The following is a 10590-nucleotide window of genomic DNA, read 5'->3' as shown; positions in this document are numbered from 1 at the left end:
TTTCAACTTTCAAATACACTTTTCTACAGAACAAGGACTGTTAGAGAGGGGAGGGATCTGTTTATGCCCAGTATGAACAGGAGGAATGATTACAGCAATCAGGTTGTTTTAGAATAGACTTTAAAACATTGTGAACCTATCCTTTCATCACTTTTTTATGGTATATAAAGCGCATTTATTGATGGCACGTTAGAAATTTTCCATATCTCTTACTTGTATCAATTGTGAATGTTTTTTTCTCGGGTACTGTAATTTGACTTGCATTTGTCTTTTTACAAATAATATGTCATAGCTTGCCTAACAATTACTATACCTTAGCAACAGGAAGTAGAAAGGCAGATAAATGTGTCATTGTCTTCCACCTTGCCATCCCTCACTATAGGCTGTTGTGTACTCATGAATACACAATAGATAAAATAAAATGAATATTTTTTATAATTTGTGTGTGTATATATATATATATATATATATATATATATATATATATATATATATATATATATATATATATATATATATACAGCACATACTGATGCAGTAGACCTCATTACCTTTTCTGGAGAGTTTTAAAGTGAGGCAGCAGCCCTTGTGTAGTCATTAATATTGAAGCCCCCAGTTGTTCCTGGCTTCTTCATCTTTGCTCAGGTTTATTGATTGTGTTTCTCCTCAGCCCACCCACGTCCTCAATTACCATGTGGATGCTTTGATTCTCAATGAGTAAATGTCTCTGTTTCTCTGTGTCTCTCTTTGTCAGGAGGGACCAGGAGAGTGGACGTCGCTTGACTCTGAGGTGTTAATGAGGGAGGACGAGATCTGTGGTACCAGCAACCCAACTCCACACCAAGTGCTGCTGGACACCCGCTTCGAGCTGCCCTTTGGTATGCATATGTTCACAAATAGACATTTGCTCAAAAAACAAAATCACACACAAACACATAGCCTCAGAGCTAGGAGTTAATGCAGTTTAGAAAACCTGATAGTTTACAGCAGCATCCTTGGCTGAATGATGGTCTAACTACATGGTGCTGTAATCTCCATAAAAGTATAATAAGAGCTAAAGAAGGAAATGTAAAAACATGACCATACTTTTATTATCCTAACAGAATATAGCATTGTAGCCTCTTGTATGATAAACCTTAGATTGATAAAGTATAAACATTTAAACTCCATTACCACTTTATACATTAACAAAAGCGCTGATAGAGTGCTACAGGTGAGCATATTCAACTCACAATAGTAAAATGTGCGATATTTTAGCCAAAATAATCACATCACACAAAGCCAACTTAATCAAATATTGGAATCAAATCAATCAAAATTGCAGAGCATTTAGCTTATATAGCAATTTTACTAGCTTACATACTTTCAAATTTTGTAATTTTACCTCCAAAATAAGAACTCCAGTCTTCATAATATAACTAAAGATACAAATTACAACACAGCTTTAATAAAATGCCTATGAGATGAATAAACAATGAATTCCTTGAATATACTATATTAAACTAAAAGTTATGTACAGATAGCTCTGCTGATTAAGAAGCAAGTTTGGCAATATATGATAGTATATGATTTTTCGTTGTACAAAAAGATCAGACTCCAACCAAGAAACAAGAAAAACCGCCATGTGTTTTGCTAAATATTTGTTTCTCTTTGGCTTGTAAGTAGTTAGACTCACTTCACCAGACAGTTTACCAGACAGATTACCCTGTGTGCTTCCTTGTGCAGTCTATTAGAGTTTGTTCATTGGTAATGTTGCCCCAAATATAATCCTAAGTATTCCTCAGCACTTATTTATTGTTCTTTTTATTTAGGAGTAACCACCTAAATAGCAAAAGTTCCTTAGACCATTATGTTTCCTCAGCAAACTCTTAATCTCAGGGAGCCGTCTTGCTTGCTTTTAAGCTATTCACTCACCTGATGTCAAGATGGCACTAGTTCATGCTGCTGTCCGCTGGTCGTGACACAAAAGCCAATGCCTGAAGATGGAGATAAGATAGACTTCGACAAAGCCTTTTAAAATGTTAAAATAATTGACATCCAACATAGGTACTAATCAATAGTGAGGTCTTCTTGGTCATCATTGTCACAATGAGTCACACTGAAACACATTCACAAACACCTGTTTATAGAATAACCCCCAACTGTGATGGAGAGTTGAAGGTGAGGCACAGAGGGGGAGACATAAGGGCAAAGAGAATGTGTGAGGTCAAAGAAAGAGACAGGTGCACAGTATGAGTATTCTGTGTGTTCAGATGAATTGTGTGTTGCCTGTTTGTTGTCACTTTTGTTGTAGTCTATATCCATGACGTTCCACTTCTGGGATTGCTCCGGGGCCGCCGGAAATTCCGCCGGGTGTCCCTCTTTTCGGCCGGATGTCCGTCACCTTCTGCTTTCTTTGTGTTGTAATTTTAAACTCTGGCCAATTTATGAGGACTATGTTTTAACTGCTCCTCAGATCTCTGCAGGGTAAATCCAGACAGCTAGCTAGGCTATCTGTCCAATCTGAGTTTTCTGTTGCACAACTAAAACAAACTTTGAACGTACAAATGTTCCACCAAAACAAGTTCCTTCCTGAGGCTATTTTGCAGAGGCACCGTGGCTCCACTCGGCGCTTAGCACCGCCCAAGACGATTGTGATTGGTTTAAAGAAATGCCAATAAACCAGAGCATGTTTGTCTCCCATCCTGGACTGCTGTGTGGACTAGCCAGACCCTCCTCCGCAGCGCTGTGGAGGAAGGAAGGTCTGGCAATGTGAGACTACCTTTGTTGTAGTCTTTCATTCCTGAGTCAATGTTCATTTCAACGTCCTGCTAATTTGTAGATGGAAGGGTTTTCTGGTGTGCGAACCACAAAAGGTTTGTGCAGGATTGCACAAATTTTAGGATTGTCTTTTAGTTTTTGTTTCTCCTGCTTTTCTCTCAACTGCCTGCATACCTGCTGATCCTTCTGGAGTAAGCAGGCAGTTTTCTTTTCAGCGGATGTCCCATCAACAATTGTGATGGCGGTGCCCAGTGGTGTATTGCGATGTAGTGCAATGTAGGGGTTGCCATTATTACACTTTTAGCAGATTTTTAATAGTCTGTGCAGTTCTTTCTACTCATCTTAGACTGGGCGTGGCTGGGACTGGACGTGATGTGCCTGATTTAATATATTTAAAAGTCTTTGAATTGAGACGGCTGCAAAAAAACTAGTTGCCACACGTTGGAAACCTCCACATTCGCTCTCTTTTCGAGCTTGCGTTTTAACATATTTGGATATTGTTTAGTTGGAGTTGTCGACAGCTAGAGTCCACGGAGCAAAAGAGTCAGCAATAGAGGCTTGGCATTCACTTTTAACTACCCTCCGCGGGCTTCAGGTTTAATATGTAACCGAGATTTGGAGTTCTGGATACAGGGGGTGGGTGGGTTATGTCTGGGGTTTTTATTTAGGAATACATTTTTTTAATCTTAGTTGTTAATCATATGTTTCTGTGTATATGCATAGGTAGGTATGTGAATGTATGTTTTGTGCTCTATTTTTGAGGCGTATACATACCTGTATGTACAATAAAAATTTGATCACAAAAAAAAAGTCTTTGAATTGAGCACTGTAATACTGAGGACCATTATTTGAGATGATGACATCAGGAATGCAATGCTTTGCAGACTTTGCAATTCCATTGCAATAATGACACCGCAACTGTTGGTGTCCCTCAATTTAGGGATCTCGAGGAACTTTGAAAAGTAGTAATAGTAGTAAGTGTGAGAGTAACAGCTCTCTATGATTGCTGTTCTCGTTAAAAATGGCACACTGAGATTCAGTCTCCTCGATATATGAAGGCATGTTTGGCCAGTAAAGAATGTATGTGGCTCTTTCTTCACACTTAACAATTCCAACTTTATTTCCAACACGGCTGAATTTCCTTTGAAACTGCTCTTCTTTTATTCGGCCGTCCATTCAGTGTTATGTCTTTCTGTAGCTGCATTTCAGGTTCCTCTGCTGTTGCTCTACTGAGCTTCTGCAGCTATTCCTCTGAAATGGGCAGCTGAGCTGAGGTGTACTGTAATCCAGTTCACCTACAATTCTTTCTGCAGCAGATCTTATTTCTGCTCTTTGAGGAATGCTCAACTTAAAGTATCTGCAATATGACGTTGCCTGGCTAAATGGGGTGCTGACGTCTGATAGGTTAGGTTTGAACCTTGCTGCTTGGGCAATGGCCCTCGGAAACACCTCCGGTGCCGATGAAATCACACAGCAAGCATAGGATAGGTGCACAGCTGTGACCAGTTTAAAAGTCCCAAATTTCTTTTTTTTTTTTTTTCCTAATTGAGAGTAAGTTTCTTATTCTCAAGCTTTAAGTCCATTTTTCTAACTCAGATTCTGTCTCTGCAGACTCCATCAACCTGATGTATTTTTTATACTCCACGTTAACTGTCAGAATGAACATGTAATTTTCAGTCTCACTCTTCTTAATTACATGCACTTTCTTTCCATGCTGATTCTGACCCTGTGATATACACATCTTTGTAAAGTGATTTTGTATGATATATACATGTCTGGCCAATTGCAGGACATTTTATGCAACTTATCTCTTTTTGTTCAATATTTACTGTGTTTGCTTTAACTGTGTTTTCTTTTGGATTTGCTGTTCTTATTCTGTTCACTTCCACTTCCTCTGTCAGTGTTTTGACTTGGCTGCATGTAATCTTACTCGGATGGACACATGGTTTGATTTCTTTTCTTTTTTCTAATGTCTGATCTGCTTCTCTTAACAGTCTTCCTCTCACTTGGTCGTTAGTTATGTCACATACTGTTCTGTCACATAACCAGGAAATGTTTTACTTGGGAGCATGGCACGTAGCCAGGCTTTTACATTTTACCTATACTCATCTATTTTTCTTCTTCTTGTCTTTCTCTGGCTTTGGGGAGGACCTGTGAGGTCCCTGATGTGGTTGTTTATTCTATTTCTGGGCCCCCAAAAGGAAATCTCCTCATCAGCTATTAAACATGCATGAATATAAGTGGGAGCACATCAAGCAATGTGGATGGGATACGACAGGGTAGGATAGGGATCATGGAGGGCACTGAGGTAAGGGTGGAGCTACAGTGCCTGTGGGCTTCCACTTTGCCTTACATTCTCCATTATTTACTTTCTTTCTTCATCACCCCTTCCAATTCTACCATCCATCCCTCCACCTATCCCTCCATCGCATGCATCTATATTTCCTCAACTTCCCCTCTTTTACCACCCTCTCTGGCACTCTCCTCTAAATATTTTTCCGTCATTCAATTTTACTCCATCTATTTCTTCTGTCTAATCTGTCTGTCCAGATATCCCAGAAGACGAGGCTCAGTACTGGACCAGTAAACTGGAGCGAATCAACACCATGCGGATACATGACGAGGTAAGTTTACTAAAAGTCTATTTCCTGTTAATTAGTCATACATTACTAAGGCATAAGATATGTTAGATCACAGTTCATTCAGGAGTCTCAAAGGGGATCTTAATGCTAAGAAAACAGTGGGGAATCCCAACTAGGACAGACTTCCTTTTTCTTCGCCTTGAAAGTAGGTAGCTGTGGAAGAAGTCTTAAAGGATAATGGTAGTATGAACCCTTGATGTCCTTTTGAAACAAAATTTTACAATCAGTATAGGATAATAGCATTCTAGCTTTGTGTGTTAAAACACAATATGAATAATTTAAATTTTAATAAGGTGTTTTACTCTGTCATGCTTTTACTGTTCCCTGCATCCACCCATAATGCAAAAAGACGTGAAAGTAGAAGCAAAAGCAGAACTTAATTCTAAAGTTTACTGTACCAGATCAATACGTGTAACTTCTGGAAAATAAATATTCAAAGATTTTTAAACAGTTGTCCTATCTTGAGCTGAAGTTCAGCGAGCATGCAGTAGAAAGTGAATTTCTATATGTAAAACTGATAAATACATTACATGTTTGTAGGTTTTATGTGAGCAAGAATCTGCAATGCATCTGAATCTCTAACATTTTGTTTTCATTTAATTTAGTTTAGCCTACATTTTAAAGAAATGCTTTGTCTTGTAGAACTGTGCTATCTACAATATTTCTATGTGCACAGACTATGATTCTGTATGCTTTTTATAGCAGCCTCCTAATTTATTTAGTTGTACCAAATATGTCACAATGTGCACTCTTCTCAGTGATTTTTCAGTTTGTGTTGGCTCTCTGCTGCCATCTAATTGAAAATAATAGTTACTACTTCACAGGTGATCCTAAAATAACTGACATGTGCCTTTTTAGCATTAAATCATTTTTATTCAGTTTCATTAACCCCTTCAAAATGTATCTTTTTCTAATCAATTCAATTCTTCTATTGTGGCAGTATCCACTGCAGGAAGAGGTCCAGAGAAGACAAATGGCATCTGTTCCCTCTCAGTGCTGTGAGTATAAAAGTAACATTCATGCCATAGCACGTTCACATAAATGTTTATGTGTTACTGTCTATGTCTGTGTCATTCCACCCTGAGTGACACATTCATTCTTGTGCATCATGAGCAGGAAAACACATTTAAGCCACCAGTCAAGTGCTAATGCATTTTGATGCTGACTTGTACATTTAAACCTACTTCAAGGCTGCTGATTTCCAAAAAATCAAGTATTCTGTTTGCACACTAAAGAGGATTTTTGTATGCACCAGCCACTGTTAATGGTAGTTATAAAGAGCTGTGTTTTCTGGCTGTTGAACACTGGTGTTACCTTTGGGAAAATACTTTTTCAAATACTTGCTGTTGTATTGGTATAATGTTGATCATTCACTCTGTACTACAGGAAATTAACTCAGTCATCACATTGCTTCACTTAATTCTAATTTATCTCATACTGGTATAACCATTCATCATTTCAATCAAGCTTTACTGATTTGGGTGTTTTCAGTCCCATTACATGTTACATACTCATTTGGCCAGTTACAGTTATTGTCTTGATTTTTCAGTAATGAAGTTCACTTTTCTTTCTGAATTCTTTGAACACTTGCCTCCAGGCAGTTGGAGTTATTTCGGATGGAATGACCAGCAGAGTACGTATAGTTGTTGTTCTTTTTCTCGGTGACTTGTAATTCATGTAACTTCTGCGTGGTACAGGTCAGGACTCCGCTTTGCCTTTCCTTTTCAATAAGACCCACTGCATGTTTGGTCTGTGTCTTTGTTTGCCGTCATTGTATTTGAATTTTCACATAGATGTACCCTTCTAAACAAAATACAAAATAACATGTGTGGGTGCCAATTTTGTTGTAATATTTTATGAGGCATTGAAGTACATTGTTTCTTTTATTCCAATGTCTTGTTGTCCATTGTAAGCTTGGTGTTCATGCTTTTTGTATTGCATGCCTGCTACCACAAGAGGGAGCTTTTATTCAAACATTTTTATTGTCTGAAAGTCTTCCTTACGTCATAGCAGTTTCCTAGCAGCCTGCCTTTCAGATTACTGCATGACAATGCTACAGATGTAACTTTTGCCCATTTCTTTTGAATTACACTTTACAAATTTGTCTCTACTGGATGCATACAATGGAAGGTCTGCAGTACAACAGGAACGTGGATGCAGGATACGGTTTTACACAGTAATTGTAAAATACTTATGTCTACCAGAGGGCTTTCTATCAAATTAAACAAATAGATGAACAAGAGCAGAGTATTATCTAAAAAGTCTACTTGATCACTTAGGGAGAATTATAATTTTAAAATATACATTTTAGATATTATCTTTTTTGTGTTTTACTAAACAGTTTGTATTGTCTTTGCCCAGCTTTTGATGACCACGACAGTGCAGTGGATGACCGTGATAGTGACTACCGCAGTGAAACTAGCAACAGACCTCCACGGTTCCACAACACCTCCCAGACAAATTCATCAGTGCACCAGTACCCTATAGGACGCAGGCTCCAACATCAAACCCTATCAAGGGAGGCTGACTCTATACAAAGCTATGAGCTAGACTATAGAGAAATAAGGGGGCCCAGGTAAAGACACACCCACTCACAGACCTCATGAATCTGTGCTATTTGCTTTGAGGAGTCAAGTTATCAAGAATAGCAGAATCCATTGACAACTTTGTGACAACAATAGAAACAAAGACAATTTTGCACATTGTCAAACAGCATCTGTTTCCTTCCACAAGTGTACTGTTCTTTTTTCATTTGCTATTCTATTTCTTTACTTGCATGAACACTTTCTTTGCATGATCTGCTCTTTTTTTATTAATGTCCAAGGCTTAATTTATCTTTCTTTCTTCTTTTTCTCTGCATCATGTTCCACTGCTTCTTGCATGGCACTTTCTTTTTCTTGAATCCAGGCGATCAAACAGTCAGGGTGGAGTGAAAATAATCCCTGTTGACTCAGGAATGGGTGTGGAGGATTGGGAGAATAAATATAAAGTGCCTGACTCAGGTGTCTTGGATGATTACTTGGACGCTGAGCAGAAAATGTGGGAGGATGAAGATAAAAGCATCATCTACCGGATCAGTGACAACCCTTGTGAGTCCAAAGGTAGCAGGTTCTATCAGACAGTAGAATGTGATGCACTATCCCCTGAAGATACGGAGGAGGCGAATGACAGGCCTTACAGACAGAGGAATGGCTTTTGTAGTGGAGAAGTGCGGTTAGTTTATAAGGAAGCCGGCAGCTTTGAGGATGAATCATCCCCTCCTGAGATTGATATAATTCCCTCTGTCAAACAGCTACAACAGCAGACAGACAGAAAAGGTCTACTTTACAAGACCAGACTGTGGGCCAAAACTGCCTTAGAGGACACGCTTGAGAACTATGCGGCTTTTCGTGAGGACGAGGCTGCTCGGGAAGAGGCTGCAAGGATCAGGGACAGGGTTGAATATGGCTCTATTGGTTCGGATGAGATGCAGTATTCCTTTGGATCTGAGGAGGAACTAGATGACCTGACATTCACTGAGGGGGATGCTAGTTATGAATATGAAAATTACTACTACCCTAGCAAATATATGTCACCTTTTGGAGGACAAGGCTATTCAAGCAAAGGGAGAACAGGTCGTGGACAAGATCCAATGTTGTCTCCTGAAGAGGAGCAAAGTGATGAATATGTAGATGCAATGGATGAACTTCATAGCTTAGTTCACTCAGTGTCTGAATACCTGGCCGTAAAAGAGGAGGAAATCAACAACTATGAATCAATGCCTAAACCAATTAGAAGAAAACTCCCAGCACTGCCAACAGATGCTGAAATTGTGCAACCTGGGGACAGTAATATCATTGAAGCCAAACCTGAAGTTAAAGAGGACAGTACTGTTGAACAGGGCATAGCTGGTGTAAAGAATGCCATGAGTTCATTATTCAGTACAATCACTGGATCAAAGTCTACAACTGAGGTAGAGGTCTCTGCCACAACGTCATCCCCCCAACCACCACAGACAGACTCTGGTATTTTAAAACTGCTCTCTTTAATCCCTAAAGCTAGTACTGAAGCCACAGATACCTCTGGTACCACTGCAACAGATCCACCTACCTCCCAAGCATCACCCCCACCTGTGTCTGGTATTTCAAAGCTGCTTTCATTTATCCCCAAAAGTGGTGGTACTTCCCCTCCAGTAGCCATAGTTCCTCCTGCCCCTCAGGAGCCCACAACAGAAAGAAAGTTCTCCCTTCAGTCTCTTTTGCCATTTCAATCCTCTGAATCCAGTCAGCAAGCTGACATTGGTCAGGGGCCAACACACATTGGCACAGAGGCACAAGGCAGTGCAACAACTGCTATTCAATCTACATCTGGGTTTGAATCCATGTTGGGAAGGCTTAGTCCTTTGAGACTTTTTTCCAGTTCACCATCATCTAGAGAACCATCACCTCAGCCATCAGAGCAAATAAGTGCATCTGCTACAAGCAATGAATCCCAACAAGGGTCTGTAAACAGATCCACAAGTCCTAATAGGGAGGGCTCGCAAACAGAGCGACAGTTATCAGGTGAGACGAGACCAGGTTCGGGAAGTGGATCAATTGATCTTTTGCAAGAAACCGGAAGTGGATCAGTAGAGCTTCTTCCAGAGACAGAGTCATCAGGTGAGCTACCTGATATTCAGCAAAGAAGAACTTATGCAATATCTGAACCAAAACCTGAAAGCAGTTCAGAGGAAACAGGATTCTTCCGTCCTTTTAAAAATTCTCTCTCTACCCTCATATCAACAGTACCTCCTGAGAATTCCTCACAGACTGACATAAAGCCTGCAGATGAGTCATTTTTAGGCAGCAAACTCAAAATTCCATTTCTCTCTTCTGAAAATAGTTCCACAACAACCCCACCAAAAACAGAAGGAGGCATGCTATCTGGGATTCTTAAGTTTGCGTCTGGTGAAGATGCCAATGCCCCGCCAAAAAGTCCATCCCCCAGCCCTGCAAGAACTCCCTCTCCAAGTCGGGCTGCACTTTTTGAAAGTGTACCAAAAGGAAACACAGAAACTGGGTGGTTTTCAAACCTGTTTAAGGTAGCCCCAAGTGAACCTGCTAAGGAACCTGCAAAACCACAAATGACTCCCACCGTGATGCTAACCAAAGCTAGTGGTCAAACTGAGCCACATACTGAACAAATGGTTCCTAAAACAAAGGAAAGCACT

At 39.8% G+C, this 10590-nt stretch overlaps 1 long non-coding RNA gene across 1 annotated transcript; it reads left to right on the top strand.

Moving 5' to 3' along the window:
• The first annotated feature begins 767 nt into the window (after positions 1–767).
• Positions 768–6407, top strand: LOC144518624 (uncharacterized). The gene is made up of 3 exons (XR_013502019.1): positions 768–878; positions 5311–5384; positions 6343–6407. It is a non-coding gene; the product is annotated as an uncharacterized LOC144518624 (long non-coding RNA).
• The last annotated feature ends 4183 nt before the right edge of the window (positions 6408–10590 follow it).

The sequence above is a fragment of the Sander vitreus genome, chromosome 5 (genome assembly GCF_031162955.1).
Source record: "Sander vitreus isolate 19-12246 chromosome 5, sanVit1, whole genome shotgun sequence".
Lineage (NCBI taxonomy): Eukaryota > Metazoa > Chordata > Actinopteri > Perciformes > Percidae > Sander > Sander vitreus.
The sequence above is the reverse complement of the archived record's forward strand: the minus strand, read 5'-3'. Positions and strand labels throughout refer to the sequence as shown.